This window comes from Dipodomys spectabilis, unplaced genomic scaffold (assembly GCF_019054845.1).
Source record: "Dipodomys spectabilis isolate Male_0828 unplaced genomic scaffold, ASM1905484v1 ptg000164l, whole genome shotgun sequence".
In the NCBI taxonomy this organism is placed as follows: domain Eukaryota; kingdom Metazoa; phylum Chordata; class Mammalia; order Rodentia; family Heteromyidae; genus Dipodomys; species Dipodomys spectabilis.
In genome coordinates, this window is record NW_024870841.1 from 8,756,800 (window position 1) to 8,777,868 (window position 21,069).

The following is a 21,069-nucleotide window of genomic DNA, read 5'->3' on the forward strand; positions in this document are numbered from 1 at the left end:
ATTCTACAGGTAAATGCCCAAAAGTGGGATTGCTGCGTCAAGGGGAGGTCTGTATGGAGTCTTTTGAGGAACCTCCAATATTACTTTCCAAATTGGTTGAACAAATTTACAAGACAAGGTCTCAAATATTTTTTCTTGCTATTTTTTCTAATATATTTATGATTTTTTTTGTTGTTTTGCATGCCACCCCCTAGTAATAACACCTGTTTTCATTGTATTTGTGCAGGGGAAGGGAAAATACAGTTGTTTACATAGGGATACAGGGGGACCCATAGCAACGATGAGATGTACAAGACCTAATGTCAAAAAACGAACTTTACAACATTCGTGCAGAAGTGGTGGTGGGATGGGAATATATGGGAAGATGAAACAAAGGAGGAGGCAATAATGATTGATAAGAAATATACTCATTAATTGCTTATGTAATTTTAACCCCTCTGTATAGTATTTCACAATAAAAATAATATAATAAATAAATATAATAATTCAGAGGAGAGTTCCCAAAATCCTCTACAAACACTACTGGTACATAGGTTGAATAAAAAGTTTGAAAGCCTGCAAAAGACTCTGTGTGAACGTGATAGGGAAATGCAAGAGCATGAGGAGGACAAGGAAAGATTAAGACAGGAATTAACGAGCCTCAGAGGCTGATCAAAGAATAATTGCATGAGCAAGATGAGAAAAAAATGATTAATAGATTCATTAATGAAATCCATAAACAGAAAGCTTGGACAATCCCTACAGGCTAAAAAGGAAATGCTGCGTGAAGCCCAATGAAAGGAAAGTTTGTCCAATTAACTTATAACCAATCAAGAGATTTTAGATTACATACTGAAAACAATATTAAGAAGGTAAAGAAGTCCATACAAGACTTAAAGCTCCAACAAAGAATCTGAAGCCATCAAATCTGACCAATTAGAAGGAAAGGAAATAAGAACACAATAGAAAGACTTGAGAATAGGTTAGTGTCGGGAGGGGATCCAGTCTCTGGGACTGAAGACACCCTTGACACTATAAAAAAGTAAAAATTTAAGAAATATGATATATCTATTCAATAGTTAGAAGAGACCACCAAAAGGCCTAATTTAAGGCTAATGATTGTAGAGGAAGGCTAAGAGTAGTGAAACGTCTAGGACATTTATTTAACAGGATCCTAGCAGAGAACTTTCCAAACATGCAAATGATAGGTCCATTCAGGCATAAGAAGACGTTAGAACACCAGATAGAACAGACCAGAATAGAACATGCTACTGTCACATTGCAACCCACACAGTAGCAATTGAGACAAAGGAACGGCTGATTAAAGCTTTCCTGGAGAAAAATTAATCACCTATAAAGGGAAACCAATCAGAATAATTTCAGAATTCTCAGCAGAGTCAAAGAAAGTAAAAGTGCCTGGAATGGACTGGGAAGGTGGCTCACGCCCTGGGTTTGATTCCTAAGCACCACATATGCAAAAAGAAAAAAGCCGGAAGTGGCTCTGTGGCTCAATGGTAGAGTGCTAGCCTTGAGCTGAAGTGCTAAGGAAGAGCGCCCAGGCCCACAGTTCAGGCCCCACGACTGGACCCCCCCCTCCCCCCCAAAAAAGGCCTGGAATGATGCATGTCACATCCTAAAGACAAACAACTATCAATTAAGAATACTCCACTCAGCTAAATTCTCCTTCATAACATCAGGACAAATAAAAATCTTTCAGAAAAAACAAGCAGTGAAACCATATATCTCCACCAAATGGCATTATAAAAGGCATGTAAATGTATCTTACACATAGAAAACCAGCAAGAGCACAATAAAAGCCAAGAACCAGCCCCGAACACAGAGTCTAAGAATCATAGGAAGGATCCAGTGGGCACAGCCCCAACAAGATGGATACCATGGAAGCAATTACCAAACACCTCAGTCCTAATTCTCAGTTTTAAATGGAATCAACACTCCAATTAAGCGACATAGCTTGTCTACTTGGATAAAAAAAATCTTGGATAAAAATTTTTTTTTCTTAATCCATTCATCTATTAAGGAGCATCTACTATGGAATACAGTATGGAGGTTCCTCAAAAGACTCCACGTAGAACTCCACTGTGACCCAGCTATCCCACTTTTAGGCATTTAACCAAATCATCACAATCAAGACAATACTAAATCTACCAGCACAACTATGTTTACTGCAGCATTATTTACTGTAGCTAAGATATATAAAGTATTCTTACAATAAAAAAAATTATTTAAAAAGACTTCAAGAGAGACTTCTCTGAAGAGGAAATAAGAACGGCCAACAGACACATGAAGAAATGCTCAACTTCTCTAGCCACAAAAGACATGCAAATCAACACAACATGGAGATTCCACATCACCTCAGTTAAAATGACTATGATCAGGAAATCTAATAAAAGATTCTGGAATGGATGCGGTCAAATGTGTACCCTAGTTCATTTTTGGTGGGAGTATTAACTTTTTCAACCACTTTTGAAAGGAGTATGGAAGCTACTCAAAGAACAATGCATAAACCTCAGGCATCATCCAGCAATCCCATGTTTGGCCATTGGCACAAATGATCTCAAACAAGGCCATAAAACATCTATCAGCATAAGGATGTTTATCACAGCGTTATTCACCATAACTAAGAATTAGTAACAACTCCCAAACCACAGTAGTTGAACTGATCAAAAAAATGTGATAGATAGATTGATATAGAGAGAGGGAGAATATATTTTATTGAATATATATTTCAAATGTATAAACATGTATGTATATATATGTATATGTATATATGTATATATGTATATGTATATATATGTATATGTATATAGGTATATGTTCATATACATGTATATTTTTAAATGTATGTATATACATGCATATATATGTATATTAAATACATTATATGTTAGATATGTATATATATTCATATATTGTATATATGTATATGTATTATATAAGTATATGTAGTATATATAATATATATTTGCATATATATATATATACAACCTATATAATATTCGTATATATACATATATTTACATATACAATATATAATATTCAAATTTATATATATATTTATATATACAATGTGTAGTATATTTTATATTATTATAAAGAATATTATAACACAAAATATATCAAATATATATTATGTAAAATACATAATAAAAATACCATTTATATATATATAGATATTTATAGATATAAATATATATAATATGTAACATGTAATATGATATATAGGTATATAAATGGATTCATACATATGATATATAAGCATATATATTATATATAATATACATGTTATGTATTTGTAAGTACTTATGTTAAATATAAATATGTCATATATTTACATATTTATAAAATACATATTATATTTAATATATAATATGTAATATATTCTGTATATTCATATATAATATATTTACCTATGGATTAATCTGCCCGTATATACCTGTTTTATAGCTATATATCTGTAAATATTCCTTTATATTAACATATATACCTGAATATTATACGTATATATCTGTATATATACCTACATATTATATATAACATATATAATATATGTTTATATAGATATTATATATATTCACATTATGTATATATCTATTTGTACAAGTTATATATATTATATGTTTCATATTTTACATTACATATTTATGAATTATATATTATATATTACATATATACATATATAATAGTTATTATATAGGTATATACATGTATATACCTATATATATAGGTGTATATATTTACATATATAATATTTATTATATAGGTTTATGCACATATAATATATAATATATAGGTATTTATGTATATATTATATATTATAGTAATAATTTTTAATAGACTGTACTCATTATTTTACTCATGTAACTCAAACATCTTTGGTTTATTGTTTTTTGGGGTCTAGAAAGAATGTCAATGCCGCATTTGTTAGGAAATAGAAAGACTTAGAATAAATTATATAAAGAAAAGTAAGCCAGGGCCAAAAAACATAGGTCCCATGGTTTCCCTTATGTACTATAACTAGTATATTTCTAAGAGGAGCAGAAACGGTCAAATAATTTTTTGTTAGGTGAAATGAAGTGCAAGATAAGGACCCAAATTTTTTTTTCTTTTTTGTGATTGTTTCTAACACATTTATAAGATGATTTATTTTTACTTTGTATATCTCTCCCCCATAACATCAACCCTGTTTTCATTTTATTTGTTGTTCGTTTACTTTGTGGAGGAGAAAGGAAAAAAAAATGTTTAAATAGGAATTCAGGTGGAACCATTGCAATGAGATGTGCACGATGTTATGTCGAAAATGAACTTTTTGACTTTGGCAGGTGTGGGGGGGGGGGTGGGAGAGGGGTAAGCGAGGCAGGAGAGCAGAGACAGGGAGTGGGGATGAGAAATGGGAAGGGATGGGAAGTTGAAACAATGGAGGAAGCAACAATGCTAGATAAGAAAGGTGCTCATTACCTTGCCCATGTAATTGTAACTCCTTTGTACAGAATTTTCACAGTAAAAAAATGAATGAATAATAAATAAATAAATAGAATAAATATCTTTGGACAGTATCTTTACAATGAAGTATAAAATGAAATGTTAGGACTTCATAACTTTGCTTACAACCCATGACTTGGAGACATCACAGCCCTTTTGTGAACATTTGTGCATTAAGGACAATTGAGTTTTGGCATTCCATTGTGACATCACCAGCCAATTATGGCTTCACAAATGTATTGTGATTTCAACATGCTTGTGGCACCACTAGTTAATTGTGACAATAAAACATTATTACATCATATTTTTATATCACATTGCCATTATGATATAGCTGCCCGTTATGTTGTCACAAACCTAGTATGTTCACATAATATTTTAGAAAATTCCTGGCCTTTGGGATCCCCAGCTCTTTCCTTGAACTCCTGTACTCCTGTACTAGGAAGCAATTAAAATTGAAGAAGTACTTGTGTTATTTCAATCTCACTTTTTTCAATCACAAACACAATTTGACCTAATCACCCCTCTCATATAACAAACCCATTATGATGTTACATTGCCATTTTGAAATCATGATCACACTGTGATGATTATAGATTTCTGAAAACCCCATGGGACAGTAATATCACCCTGACAATGTGATGTCACAATATCATGTCTTGATTACTTCTTAGCATATGAATATTTCTTAGCTCTTTCGAATAAACACAAGTCCATTGTGACATCACAATCCATTTTTCTACCCATATTCTCATGGTGAACTAGTGACAATTGAGATCAGATATGCCATGGTAATATCACAAACCCCTGGTTACATCATCACTATTTGGACACCACATTCCTGGTATGACACCATCAGCTCATTTTGGCCTCACAATACTACAATTTCATAATAGTATTATGATATTACATATGCATTGTTATATCATACATCCAATGTGGATGTGTATCATAGGAAATCCTTTTATTTCAAATATGACATGTGTCTTGTTATCAGAAACCCATTGTGACTGCATAACCATTGTGGTATCAAAAATCCATTGTGATATCACAAACTCCTGTTCTCATAATTTTGGTAAAATGTTTCCTTTGTGATATCTTAGGCCATTTGTTAGCTCATTATCTGTTTTTGACTTCCTAATATTTCTTGTATGACATGTCATAGAAAACCACGGTGACAACATGACTGCTGTAACATCACACTGCCAGATGTCATGAACATTGTGTCACATAGCGACATCACAAACCTCTTTGGACTTTATCGCATTTGTGTTGAGACCTGAATTTGGAGATATTCCAATCCCTTTTTGAACTTATATATTCATTTAGAATAAATGACAATAGAGATCTACCATGACATTTTGATTTCAGTATCCCATTGTGACCTCAGAAACCTGCTGTGACCTCATCACAATTATGGCAGTAACAACTATTTATGACATCAAAACATTGTATCATGTTATGGTGACATCACATTTTCTTTGTGATATCATTGTCCCATTTTGTTTTCACAAACCTATTTTAACTCCATCACATGTTAGAAAACTGATGTGCTTTGGGTCTTCTAACTCCTTCCTTGAAAGCAGATCCTCATTGTAAAACAGTAGCAATTGAAATCAGATCTGTGATTGAAATATTACAAGTGTGGTCACATAATTAGTCTATTGCTGATGCCATAACCATTGTGACATCACAAAAACATTGTGACATCACATTGCTGTGACATGATTATCACATTGAGACATCCCAACCTGTTATGACCACTCAAAAAAAAAAAAGGCCTCCTTTGTGACATCAAAGTCCCTTGATTTACTTATATCCTCATTGTGGATTAAGGACAACACTCCTTCTATGCCAACATCAGGAACCTATAATTACCTCATCACCAGTATGACATCACAAGCTTGTCTTCTAGTCATAACTTTTGAAATGCTGCCAGTATGATACTTAGGCTCTTTGTGAGCTCATATTCTGTTTTCAAGCACATAATATTTATGACATGTGATATTATAAAAACACTGTGACATCATTAAAATTGTGACATAACATTGTCAGAGGTCATGACCACTTTGCCACATTGTGACCATCATCAGCTTGTTAGGAATTCATCACATTCCTGCCAACACATGCCTTTGGAGACCTCACAATCCCTTTCTGAGCTCATATAATCATTGGCAGCTAGACAACCCATAAGGACATCACTAAATTCTTGTGATATCTTCAACATTATGACAACAACAAATAATTGTGACAACATTACATAGTCATGACATGTCACATTGCCATTGTGATATTTCTGTTCCATTGGGTTTTCACACACATTATGACTTTGTAACATTTTAGAAAATTCATAGGCTTTGGGTCTTTAAGCTCCATATGAACTTGTATATTATGACCCATAAAATCAAGATAAGCCTTTGAGACACATTTAAGATAACAAACAAATTTATTTACAATAGAAAAGGACCTGCAGCTACCTTGTACTGGACTAGATACCCAGAGACATGAGCAGCCTCGACCATCTCAGACCACCAATGGGCAGCCCTGTCCTTTTTAATTGGTCCGCAATAGAAGAGCCCCCCAAATTAAAATCTCCAAAGCTTCAAACTTCAAAGGGCGAGGCTTTTTTCTTTTCCCTTCCTCCTACCTTTTCTACACACCTCTCCTATCTTCCAGGTTCTTCTCTTTTCCCCTTCCATAACTTCCTTCTCTTCAGTCTCCTCCATCCTCCACAAGATTGACCTGCTCTACCCTAGTGGCCAATTGTCATGCTTCCCCTCCTACTCACTCTCTCTCAACTTCGTTTCCTCCCAGGGATCTCCCATCCTACTGTCTCACGACTATCTTCCTTCCAGGACTTTCTCCTCTTTCTCTCCTGGTCTATTGTTCTGAACACACAACCTATATATAGGTTCTACCCCTCTATCACATCATTGGCTCTCCAGCTGTACAATTTCAAACCATCTCAAACTGCACACTGCCCAGTCACTACGTGACAGCTCACCATGTCGGGCTTGACAAACTATCCCCTCCAGTAGCATGCTCTGTCATATTTGATGGAAAGCCTTGTCTACTCCAGCATATCAAGCCAAGGGGCTACACTGATTATTGGGCCGTGTTGACCATTGAGGCCCCACTGGTTAGTATATTCCCCACTGGTTTTCATGTACAATCAAATCATTGATTCCTTCTGGAACAAATCCTAAACTTTCCCTTCTCTTCCCTGCCCTCAACAGATTTAAAATACAATTATAACAAATAATAAGGAGTAAATAATAAAAACACTCTACTTAGCACTAACTAACACTTGGTAAATCTTTCCCGAATGGATTCTTTGTGTATCTCTGAACTGTACATTGTGCAGCCTTCTCTGGATATTGTTCCATTTGAGAATGATGGATCCAGTGTTGTTTCCCTGCAGCATTAATAGCCGATGATGTAAATAGCAACACCAAGTAAGTTTCTTTCCAAATGGGCTCAAATTTAGGAGCACGATGACTTTTTGACCAGACCAGCTCTCCAGGCAAGAAAGACTGGGTGGAGTTTTTCTCAGGAGGCCAGCAGATAAGCGAAAGGACATGTAGCAAAGACTGCAGGGACTGTACAGATTGTTAGACATTTCTGTTGATATAGCTTTCCCAAGTTTAGGAACAAAGGGGGACCACAGATCAGAGGCTGAAGAAGGCACAGGATGCAATGCTGCCATCCTTGCTGACTATAAATAGGGCAGTAGAATATCCTGCCACTCTACATGGAAATCAAGGCCCAGAAAAGGAGCTGGACAATTTGCAAAACTGTATTTGGAGGAAGTGCATAGTAATTATAAATTATGAAGCATGTGAGTTATAATTCAACAAAGAAAGAATAGAAAGAGCAGGTAATGGGGCTGACCAGAGATGCCATGTCATAGAAGAAGAGGCCATGAAAACGGAACAGAAAATATCAGAATCAAGAAAGAGATTGTTATCCTTCAGAAAGAGTTAAAGGACAGGCATGCTTTGATGGGGAATGCCCAGGAAAGGGAAAGAGCATTAGGCAGAAAAACAGAACAGTTAAACAGTTAAAAGGTCTGTCACAAAATACACTAAAGGGAAAAGAAATAGAAGCTATTAGAGGAAAAGCCCAAAGAGACTTTTGACATCTCACCAAAAATATAATGCAGAAGAAGCAGGTCTCAATGTAATTGTTGGAGGTGGAAAAAACCCTCTTAATAGCATCATTTAAAACTTAAAGGAGGAGCTGAAGACCAGTTAGAGGTTTTGTGAGGAGCAGCAGCAGTTGGAAAGTAGAAGGAATTGTGTGTTCCTGGAGGAACACTTGCAAGATAAGGAGGATTTTGACATGGAGATTGTGATCATGAAAGCCAACTTCAAAGAAAAGGAGGAGGATAAAAGGGAAGAGGATTCCAAGTTCCAGACTGAGGTCAAAGTACTAAATAGGAGTTGAAAATGGAGATCCCTGAGGTACAGAGAAACAACTGAGATTATCAGGTAGCTCGGGAGACCACTGTAAACACAGTGGAGTGTCTACAGCTACTAATCATTACGATTGAAAAAAGAGGAAAAATAGTGATATCAGGTGTGCAAATGTGGACACTAAATTTCTGTAAAATGGTCATAGGCTCAACCCTTCTGTCTGTTTATATCTGGTTATCAGGCACCATGGTAAATTGTGCCAGGCCAATGCCTAAAACAGTTGGTCCTCAGCCTTACAAGCATATGTAATACACGTAGAAATTTCCCAACAGGTAAATGCTGGAAAGCTTGAACTCATGAAGAGAGTGTTTATGCAAGTTACCTCACATTGTTAATTTGAAGAAGTGGATTCATAGAGGTAAAGTCTGACATATGGGGATCAATATGATAATGTGATGTCAAGATGCTATGAATTCATTATATTTTGGTGATATCACTGTAAGCTGATAGTTTCATAATGACAATGTGATGTCACACTGGTGATGACCCAAAGTGGATATGATGTTAAAAGACATGTCTGATATAAATTGTTCTAGGTTCACATCAGGATATGGTTCACAAAGGGATTGTGATGTCAGAAAGGCTCTGAGTTGTGTCGAAGGTGCTAAAATGTAAAACTATGTTTGGGATTTCACAACATGATAGTGATATCACAATGGCAATGTGATGTCACAGTGGGTTTGTAATGTCACAGTAGTAATGAGGTCACAATGTGAGAGTGATGACACCATGAGTTTGGAATATGATCATCTCATGTCCTATATCATTTGAGAATGTTTCACAATGAGGATACTAGTTCATATAAAGAGCCTGAAGTCCAAAGACCATGGATTTTTAAAAATGTTATGAAGTCAAAATGGAATTGTGAAAACACATTAGGACAATAATATCCTAATGGAAATGTGATATCACAATATCATGTCATAGAAATGTTTTGATGACACAATTGGTGATCCATAATTGTGATACTGTCACAGTAATTTTGGGAGATCGCAATGAGTTGGTGATGTCACAATGGCATGGTGTATATCAATTATCCTTAAACCTAAATAAGTACATGTGTTCAAAAAGGGATGATTATGTCCCAAAATCTTGTGTTGTCACAAATGGGAGGAAGTCCTAACAGGTATGTGATGTCATAATGTGACAAAACGGTCATAATGACTGGCAGTGTGATATCATAGTGGTCATAATGTCACTGTGGATTTCTCCTATCATGTCATACCTAACATATGACCAGGTCAAAAAGATCATGAGTTCAAAATTGGCATAAGAAATCACAATGGCAGCATGTGGCATAAGTTCTGAGGACAGGGCAGGTTTTTGATATCACAGTGATATCATAATGGCAAAATGATGTCACAAAGCTTTGTAATTTCACAATGGTTATGAAATCATAATGGGTTTCTCATTTCAACACACCTGCCACATTTGAAATGGAATGAACTCACAGAACAGAAATTCCTAATGTATGATGTCATTTTAGTTTAGTGATGTAACAATGAGTTGATGGTGTAAAAACGACAATCTGATCTCAAAATGGTGTTGTCACAAAGGAAAGGTGAGCTTACAATGGAATGTATAATCTCATTTCAATAGTTTACATTTAGACTAAGAATATGCAGAGACTGTGATGTCACAAAGGATATTTGTGTATTTACAGGTGCTAATAGGTCATAATAGGTTTAGGATATCACAATGGGATCATGATGTCATAACAGCAATGTAATGTCACCACGGGTTTGGATGTCACAAATAACTTTGAAATATCACAATTACATGTCCAAATTCAATTGCTCTGAGGATACAAGTTCACAGGAGGACCTTGAAGTCCCAATGGTGAATTTTCTAAAAGATTATAAGGTCATAATTCATGAAATCACAAAGGGACAGTGATATCATGATGGCAAGTTGTCAAAATATCATTTTATAATAATGCTTTTATGTCACAATGGGTTGGTAATGCCCTAATGGTGATGACCTTACAATAGGTTTCTGATGTAACAATGTGTTGATGTCACAATGGCCTTCTGGATCTCAATTTTCATTAATTAACAATTAGTATATGGCTCCAAAAATGGACTCTGATGTCTCTAAAGACATATTTTGTTACAAATATGATGAAGTCCTAACAAGTGTGTGATGCACTAGGTGGCACAATGATGATGTCTGACAGTGTGGAGTCACAGTGGGTATGATGTTACAGTGGATTTTTGAAATCACATATCATATCAGGAATATTATGAGGCTGAAAATAGATTATGAGCTCCCAATGCCGAAAACATCATAACGGAACCATGTCAACAAAGACATGGGGACAGGACAGGATTATGACATCACAGTGTGTTAGTGATATCACAATGGCTTGTAATATCACAAAGAGATTTTGTTGTCACAATGGTTATTCGGTCAAAATGGGTTTACAGACTAGGTATTCACAATTAGTCTATGATCTCACAATGAGAACTAGATGTCATAGTGGATATGATCTCATTACAGTTTGACGATGTCACAATGAGTTGTTAATGTCATAATGACAATGCAATTTGGTACTGATAATGATGTCACAAAAGTTTTGTGATATTACATTGGCATGTCCTTAGTTAACCATGAATATATGGGTAAACAAAGTTACCAAGATATCACAAAGAACGTGTGTTTTTTTCAAAGTTGCTAAGAGGTCATATAAAGTTTGGAGTGTCACAATTTAGTCGTAGTGTCACAAAGGCAATGTGATTTCAAAATGGGTTTATGATGTCAGTTTTGTTGAGGTGTTAATGGGTTAGTCACAACTAGTGATATTACAAACTTTTTATGACGTTTGTAATACCACAATGACATGTCCAAATTCAATAATTTCTAGTTCAAAAACGAGGCCACCATGATAACCAAGCGAGTATCTAAATTCTGTAGAAACTGAAAATCATCATGGCCTTTTGCTCTAGCTGTCTGGATGGGACAGGACATGTTGCTACAGGCAGATGGGCATTCTGCTGGAGGGGGTGGGATATCAATCTCCGCATGTTTAGCAATCAAGTAGTGATTTTGCAGTCGGCAGTTTGGGCAGTGACCATTGAAATATCTTAGAAAGGAGACTGGTTGGTGTTGGGTAGGGGTACAGGCTATGTGTTCTGAGCAACTGAATAGAAGTAAATGCGGGGAAATACCTGGAAGTAAGGACATGGGGAGACAGTAGGAGGGGAAAGACCTGGGAGGAGAGGAAATGAAAGACAGCCATAGGGCAAAAATGGCAACTGGCCACTGGGGCAGAAGGGCAATCCTGTGGAATGTGGGAAGTCCTAAAGAGAAGAAGGAAGTGGTAGATAGGAAAAAGGGAAAGACCTTAGAAGGAAGGACAATTCAGTAGAGAGGGAAGGAGGAAGAGAAAAGTAAAAAGCTTGCCTTTTGAAGTATGGAGATTTGGAGATCATAATTGTGGGGGGTGGTGATTTGCAGACCAATAAAGAAAGGTTGGGGCTGCCCATTGGAGGTTAGAGGTTTGTTAGTCACTTCTGATTTTGTCTCTGGATATCCAGCACACAATCAGGCATTCTCAGGCCATTTTTTGTGTAAATAAATTTGTTTATTCTCTTAAATGTGCCTCTATGCACTGTTTTGTGCTTTAGAGGTTCTTATTTTTGGAGCCTCCAGTGAGATTGCTGTGGGCCTGGACTCAAGGAAATCCCTCCTTAGGTAAGTTTCTCAGGCCTCAGAACTGAAAGTCTCCCTTGAGTGTTTGTTTGCCAAGGACCAACAAAGTTGAGACTCATGTAGAAATCCTCTAGTGTTGACTCTTGGTAAGCATGATAGCCTGTTTTGAAGATCTTTTCTGGAGGTCATTTGTGGCTTCCTTGAGATGCCATCTGGGACCTCGTCGAGAGGTCATTTGGGCTTCCTTGAGAAGCGATCAGGGTCCTCCTACAGAATTTATCTGTCAAGTCATCTCTCACCTCCTTTGGAGGTCATCTGGTGCTTCCTTGAGAAGCCATCACTGTGATATCTTAGGACTTTTGTCAGCTCATAATTGGATTATCTGCTTTATGCCTTCTAATGTTTCAGTTATAACATTGCTTGTGATATTGATATTGGAAATGTCAATCTGATATTACAAACTCATGAAGACATCACTAACCCAATGTGAGCTCATGGTCATTCACAAACTCACTGTGTAATCACACTGACATTGTGACATCATGATCACCCTGTGACACACCAAACTTATTTTGACCTCCTAGAACTTTTGAAAAAATACATGGAGTTTGTGACTTCATGGTCTGTGTATCCATATCTTCATTTTGACCGGACTTAAGATCACAGTTTTAAAGGTATCATCACAAATCCTTTGTGGCATCATCTCCAAGGTAACATCAAATTTTTAATATGCTATCAACAAGGCATTGTGACATCACTGAACTATTGTGACAGCATTATCACATCATATTTTTGTTGCGATGTGATAGGCACATTGTGAATGCATATTCTGTGATTTCATTCCATTTCACATTTCTATGTGGGTTGATAGCAGAAATGCATTGTGTCCCCACAATCATTGTTACATCACAATTTCTTTTTGATATCTCCATTGCATCAGCACTGTAACATTTCAAACACATTGTGAAATCACATTGCCATTGTACTTTCACAATCACATTGTGACATTACAAATCTACTATGAACTGTTAGCTTCTTTGAAAAAACACATTGCCTTTGTGACATCACAATCCCTATCTTTATCATTATACTCTTTGTGATCTAATGATAATTGAGATGTCATGTCATGTCATGGTAACATCAGAACCCATCTGTGTCATCATAACCAGTATAACATCACATTTTTGTTATGACAAAATCAGCTCATTGGGACATCAAAAAACTACAGTGAAATCATTGCATTCTCACATCACAGTGTCATTATGATGCCATAGACACATTGGGCATGCCTGTCCTGTGATTTCATTCTATTTCAAATGGGGCATGTGTTTTGATATAAGAAATGCAGTGTGACATCAGAACTATTGTGGTATCACAGTGCAAAAGTGTTACAACTAACACACTGTGACATCACAAACCTCTCTCTCCTCATACCTTTTGTGACATGCTGCCTATGTGATATCAGAAAACCGCTGAGATGTCATGATCACACTGGCATTACACTGCCAGATTTCATGACCATTGTAATTCATGGTGACATCACAAACCTCATAGGACTTCATCAGAGTTGTGACAACACATGTATTTTAAGACATCATGGTCCCTATGTGAATTCATATACTTATTGATACTACAAATACATTGTGACCTCACAAACATTGCCACTGTACCATCACTGTTGTATGAAAAACCCATTATTACATCACATTGCCATTGTTATATCAGAAGCACATGTGATATCCTAAACCTGGTATGAGACACAATATCTCCCAAAAAGATCTATGTGATTTTTAAAAATTGCTTTCAAGTGTTTCATCATTTTTATTGAACTTTTGAATTCTTTTTTCTTTATTTCCTATTGGTACTTTTTGTTTTTTGGCTTTACATAATTGCTGTTCTCTTTATACCCAAGTAAATACACATCTTGTATAAGACCATTTCCTTCAATGTGTATGTATGCTTAATTCAGATGTCAATTACTCAATTCACAAACCCTCAGCCGTGACTCCTTTAAATGTAGTATTATTTCCTTATACTTATATATATTTTATGTTCCAATGTTGTTATTTATTTATGTTTTTATTAATAAGATTTTTTAAATTCTGAAAATACAGAGCGGTTACAATTACATGAACAAGGTAAGAACTCATATTTTCTCCTTTCTTGCTATTGTTTAACATATTTATATAATTTTTTGTTTCACTTTTAAATTTTTTATTTTTTCATTTTCCTTTGTCTGTATCTCTCTTCTTCCTTTCTATCCTTTACCTCTTATTGCATATATCTTAGTTGTACTCCCTCTCTCCCATTCCATCTCCAGTTTCGCCTAATCTTATTTTCTCCACACAATTCTCCGTTACCTACCAATTTCTGGTCTGCTGATTCTTTCTTTGATTTTCTTAGTTCCTAGTTATTTGTTGTTGAACTAGATGTATCTACTGAACTTCAATATACATGTATTCATTTTGACTGTTTCAAAAAATCTGTGCCACTAGAGAACTCTGATTGATGATTGCCATAAAATAGTGTCCTTGAACGATATTGGTTTTGCTTTAATACCCGAGACAGAAGAAAAAGTGGAGAAACATAAGAAAAATGGCAACTCCAGATATCTCAACTCCCACTCATGATAATCAGGCAATAGAGCAGTTAATAATCCAAGGGGAGTTCCACAAATGGTCTACAACACTTATAAAAACTAATAAAAATGCTAAATAAAAAGATTGAGCACCTGCAAAAGACTGCATAAAGGTGATACAGAAAGGTGAAAGTGTAATAGGAAAATTCATGAGCATGATGAGGCTTATCAAAGATTAACTGAGGAATTATTCAGGTGGGAGGGGAATAAATACAAATTAATACAGCATTCATGGAGTCCACAATCAGAAATCTGGAAGAATCTGAGGCCAGAAAAGATATGCTTAATGAAACCCAGCAGATGGAAAGAGAGTCCAATGAAAGTATAACCCATCCTTTCATTCACGTGATATATACATGGTAACTGTCAGACATAATTGCAGATAATCAACAATCCATGCAATATAAGCATATTTATAAAAGCTCAAGCAATACTTCTATCAGAAAATACTCATTGATAGTGATATTGACTATAGAATTTCACCAAATCTGAAATTAGGAAACAGATAATTCCATTGGCAATTTTCAGAAATCCACATATAACATCAAATTGCTAACATTTGAGGAGCGAAATTTAAAAGGTATTTGAATATATGCATATTCTGCATATTCTGCTAAATGTTTTCATATGAAGGCTTGCTCTCTCACATATTTCTTGATCCACCAAGTTTCCTTTATTTCATGGAACAATAAACTGAGATGGAAAAAGCTATTTAATTGGCAATCATGAGAGGGCCAAGAATAAAACTTAGGTTTGTAGAACCACTAAAATGAAGTTTTTTACGTTGGGAGGGGTGGGCAAGTGTAGAAAGAGGTAGAAAGAGGTGGCTTCTTTTTTTAAGCAACTCTAAATTCTATTGCTTGTATTATAATGAAAGGGCTATGTTTCCTAAAACCTTATACATCTCAATCAATGTAAATTTGAACTCTTGGCAGCCAGCTCCCCTGAATGTCAGAGATAATTTGCTCAAATTATATGACTTTTTATGCAATGCTCTGAATATTCTTTTTCGTCTTTCAGAAACAACACCTGTCATTTCCTGTTTGGATTCTTTTATTCAGAGATTAATTTTCTTGATCAGGAATCTGCAAATAGTAGTCTATGATCTTTGTATCGTGCTTTGATCTGGAGCTAAGAATATTTTTCTACGGTTTTAAGTGATGGAAACAATAGACAAATAACCAAAAGTACTAATTATTGTAATCTATAGGGAATTTGTATCTTTTAATACATTTCACCATACCCAGCTTTATCCTCTTTCTGGTTGTCTGTAGATGCTTTAGCACCACAATGTTCATGAATGAGGTGCAGGTAAGAGACTATGTGACCTGCCATCCTAGATATTTTACAATCTGCATCCTCTATAAAAAGTTCATTGCCTCTGCACTCTGTTCTCTTCTCTTTTCACATCATGCAATTCCAGAATAACCACTTGACAAAGGTTTTTGTCTCTATGTATATAATTACATGAGTTTTCGCTTTGATCCTTCACCAACGGAAGTCCAGAATAGATGTTTCATTTAAATTAAGAAGGACGATTTTAGACTTATGCAGTATGGGATGGTGGATAGTCACAGGCAATCTCTGCTATGTCAGCTAATCCAATCTACTCATTCCTGTGTATCCTAATACCCAGGATTCAACAAAAACCAGTACAATGAGATTGTTCAAATGAAACTGACTTTTCCCTCCGCTGAATGAAAATTCTCCGAAATAATTTATCTTCCATATATTTACAAAACATTTCTCATGATCTTTTCTACTATTTTGGCTTGATTACTCATGTTCATAATACTTTTCTTTGGGGGGGGTCTGATCGTGGGGCCTGAACTGGGCTTGGGCCATGTCCCTCACCTCTTCAGCTCCAGGATAGAGCTCTACCCCTTTAACCACATCGCCATTTCTGACTTTTTTCTTTCTGCTTATGTGGTGCTGAGAAATGGAACCTAAGGCCTCATGCATGCAAGGCAAGCGCTCTACCACTGAGCTACATTTGTGGGGCTTAAACTCAGTGTTTCATGGTCTCCTTAGATTTTCTTTTGCTAATGAATGATGACACTCTATTCTTTGAGCCATATCCTCACATTCTTCTTCTTGCAGGATAATTGAAGATGTTTTCACATTTTTGTATGTGTAGGCTAACATTGAACCGAAATCTTCAGGTCTTATCCTCCTGATTTTGTAGGATTCTACACAAGAGGCCACTATCATCAAGGTTTGTGTTACTATTATTTAAATTATGTAGTAGAAGAATGTGGAATTATATTTGTGTTAAGTATTTAATTTTCAAAAATAAGTTTGAATCAACTTGTTATAATGTAACTGTTATCAATTTTAACTGTTAAACCAATTAATGTTTCGCATTCCTACAGAAATATAATTGAAAACAAAATGTATATTTGTTTTCTTAAAACAAGTATTGGACCATGAATTTCTTTCACTTTACATTCATGTTTTATACCTTAATTAGCAGACTTCAATGAATAAAATAACTATATTAGTTGTATACCACAATAAGCAGAGTGATTATAGTTAAGAATAGATATTTCAATGCAGCCAAAAGACAAGTTTTTTGTGCAGTCTCCTAAAAATGTAATGTCACTAAAAGCAACTAATGGATATGATATATTTTGATCATTAAACTACATATAAATATATGGGACTACCAGTAAATTCTTAATAACTATGTAAAAAATAATTATATTCCTAAGCATTGATTAATGCTTGTAAACTTAGCTACTATAGAGTCTCAGATCTATAAAGGCCCAGGCTGGAAAGTCCATGAGACACATCTCCAATGAATCACCAAAAGTCTGTCAGTCGCTTAAGTGGTAGAGCACTAGCCTTGAGCTGAAAAGCTGAGGGAGAGCATCCAGTCACAGATTTCAAGCCCCATGACTAAAAAAAGTAAAAGTAAACAATTAAAAATAAACTAATATCTTGACATAAATGTTAAAATATATATGCAAAAAAATTTAAATCCTCACTAGGTATACTAGTCTATATAAACGTAGAGATGTGTTTTCCGGTTTAGTTTCCAGTGAATTGTGTAAATCAAACAATTCTCACTCAATTCACATTTATATGTTTATATGCCATAAGTATAATTGTTAAGTGATAGGCAGTGCTGTTTTAGGAATCTCTCTTGGCTTTCTAACTTAACCCTTCTAAGCTAAAATCGATCTGCCCTCCAACCTTGTCAGGGTTTTCATTGAGAGTAGTCATTCATCTCATTGGAGTAGGAAAGTATAAGCCAAAATCATTGTTTGGAACAACTGTCACATTTTACATACTTTTCACTTCGTTTAAGATCTAAAGCATTGAAGTCATCTTAACCATGCCAGTAATAGCAAAATGTCTTCTGAGCCTTTCAATCTCTTAAGAGATGAAACTCTTTAGTTATACATGTATTTTTTATCCTTGCAAACATCCTATTACTTAGGATAATCTTTTTATTTAACCCGTTCCTGATTAGAAGACTGGAACAAAGGCAATAATGATAATAGCCAAGGAAATACTTGAAACCAATTAAAAAGCAATCACAGACCGATATGATTTCACTGAAAATATACGGTAAAATATGACTTTTTTGTTATCATTTAAAGAACAACAAATAAACTTTAATTAGCAGTGAAGAAAAGAAAACATTTGAAGACAATATGACTTTGAAAATTTTAACATAAGCATAATAAATTTATCTTGTTTTTCTATGTAGTCGCCAACATAATAGAGAGCAACACCCTAAGGGAGGAAAGCACCTAAATCACAGCAGTAAAATTTTGTCTATAAAATAAATGTGAGGGTGTGACTCTTTCTTTTTTTATTTATTTATTTATTTTTTATTTTATTTTCATTGAGAACATACTGTACAGAGGGGTTACAATTACATGGGCAGGAAAATGCATACATTTCATACCAAGCATTGCAGCCTCCTCCTTTGTTTACCCTTCACCTCCCTTCCCAGCCTCCCCCCTCCCCCCCACCCAAAAATACCCCCCCTCCACCCCCAACGACATTGTAAAGCTGGTTTTGACATGACATTTTGTACTTCTCATTGTTGCAACAGGTCCACCTGAATCCTTAAACGACTTGTTTGTCCCCGTCTCCTCCACATGTTATACTGACATCAAATATAGTGAAAGCGGGGGTTACACTGTGGGGGAGAGACATACAAAGCAACAAAGAAATAATATTATAAATGCGTTAGAAACGCATGCATGAAAGAAACAAAAACATTAAAATACATATTTGAGGGTTCGTTTTCCTAACATCACATTCTCTGACTTTTTCCGCTTGATTCATACCTATACTAGATATTGCAAATAAGGGAAACCATGGGACCTATGTTTCTTTGGGCCTGGCTTACTTCACTTAATATAATTTTTTCCAAGCCTTTCCATTTCCTAACAAATGGGGCAATGTCATTCTTTCTGATGGAGGCATAGAATTCCATTGTGTATATATACCACATCTTCTTGATCCATTCATCTACTGAGGGGCATCTGGGTTGGTTCCATATCTTAGCTATGGTAAATAATGCTGCAATAAACATAGTTGTGCTGGTAGCTTTAGTGTGGCCTTGTTTGTGGTCATTTGGGTAAATGCCCAAAAGTGGGATTGCTGGGTCATAGGGGAGTTCTATGTGAAGTCTTTTGAGGAACCTCCATACTGCTTTCCAAAGTGGTTGAACAAGTTTACATTCCTACCAACAATGAAGTAAGGTTCCTTTCTGTCCACATCCCCTCCAGCATCTGTTGTTGTTAGAGTTCTTGATTTTTGCTGTTCTAACTGGAGTGAGGTGATATCTCAATGTTGTTTTGATTTGCATTTCTTTTATGGCTAGGGATGTTGAACATTTCTTCATGTGTCTATTGGCCATCCTTCTTTCTTCTTCAGAGAAGCTTCTCTTTAAGTCTTTCGCCCACTTACTTATTGGGCAGTTGTTTCTTTGAGGATTTGTTGTTGGGTGGTTTAATTTTTTGAGTTCCAAGTATATTTTAGATATGAGACCCTTGTCCGTTGTATGGCTAGTAAAGATCTTCTCCCAATCCGTGGGCTTTCTATTGATCTTGCTAGCTATGTCATTTGCCCTGCAGAAGCTCTGCAACCTTATACAATCCCATTTGTCCAACCTTTCTTTGATTTGTTGTGTTTCCGGGACTCTATTCAGAAAATTTCGGCCTGAGCCGAGGAGACCCAGGGTTTCTCCTATTCCATCCTGTAATGTTTTCAGAGTGTCTGCTTTGAGTTCAAGGTCTTTGATCCATTTGGAGTTGATTCTGGTGCAGGGTGATATAGAAGGATCTAGCTTTAGTTTTCTACATGTAGTTAACCAGTTTTGCCAGCACCATTTACTGAAGAGGCTGTCTGTCTTCCATTCTATTGTTTTAGCTCCCTTATCGAAGATTAGCTGGCTATAGGTCTGTAGGTTCATTTCTGGGTTTTCAATTCTATTCCATTGGTCCTGAGGTCTGTTCTTATGCCAATACCAAGCTGTTTTGATTACTATGGCTTTATAGTAGAGTTTGAAATTTGGTACTGATATTCCTCCAGCAGTGTTCTTTCCGTTGAGTTGCGTTTTTGCTATTCGGGGTCTTTTATTGTTCCAAATGAATTTTTGGATTGCCTCTTCTATTTCCTTGAAGAATGAGGGTGGAATTTTGATAGGTATTGCGTTGAATTTGTAGATAGCCTTGGGAAGTATTGCCATTTTCACAATGTTAATCTTTCCAATCCAGGATCATGGGAGGTTTTGCCATTTTTTAAGTTCTGTGTTGATTTCCTTTTTCAAGATTTTAAAGTTTTCATCATAGAGGTCCTTCACTT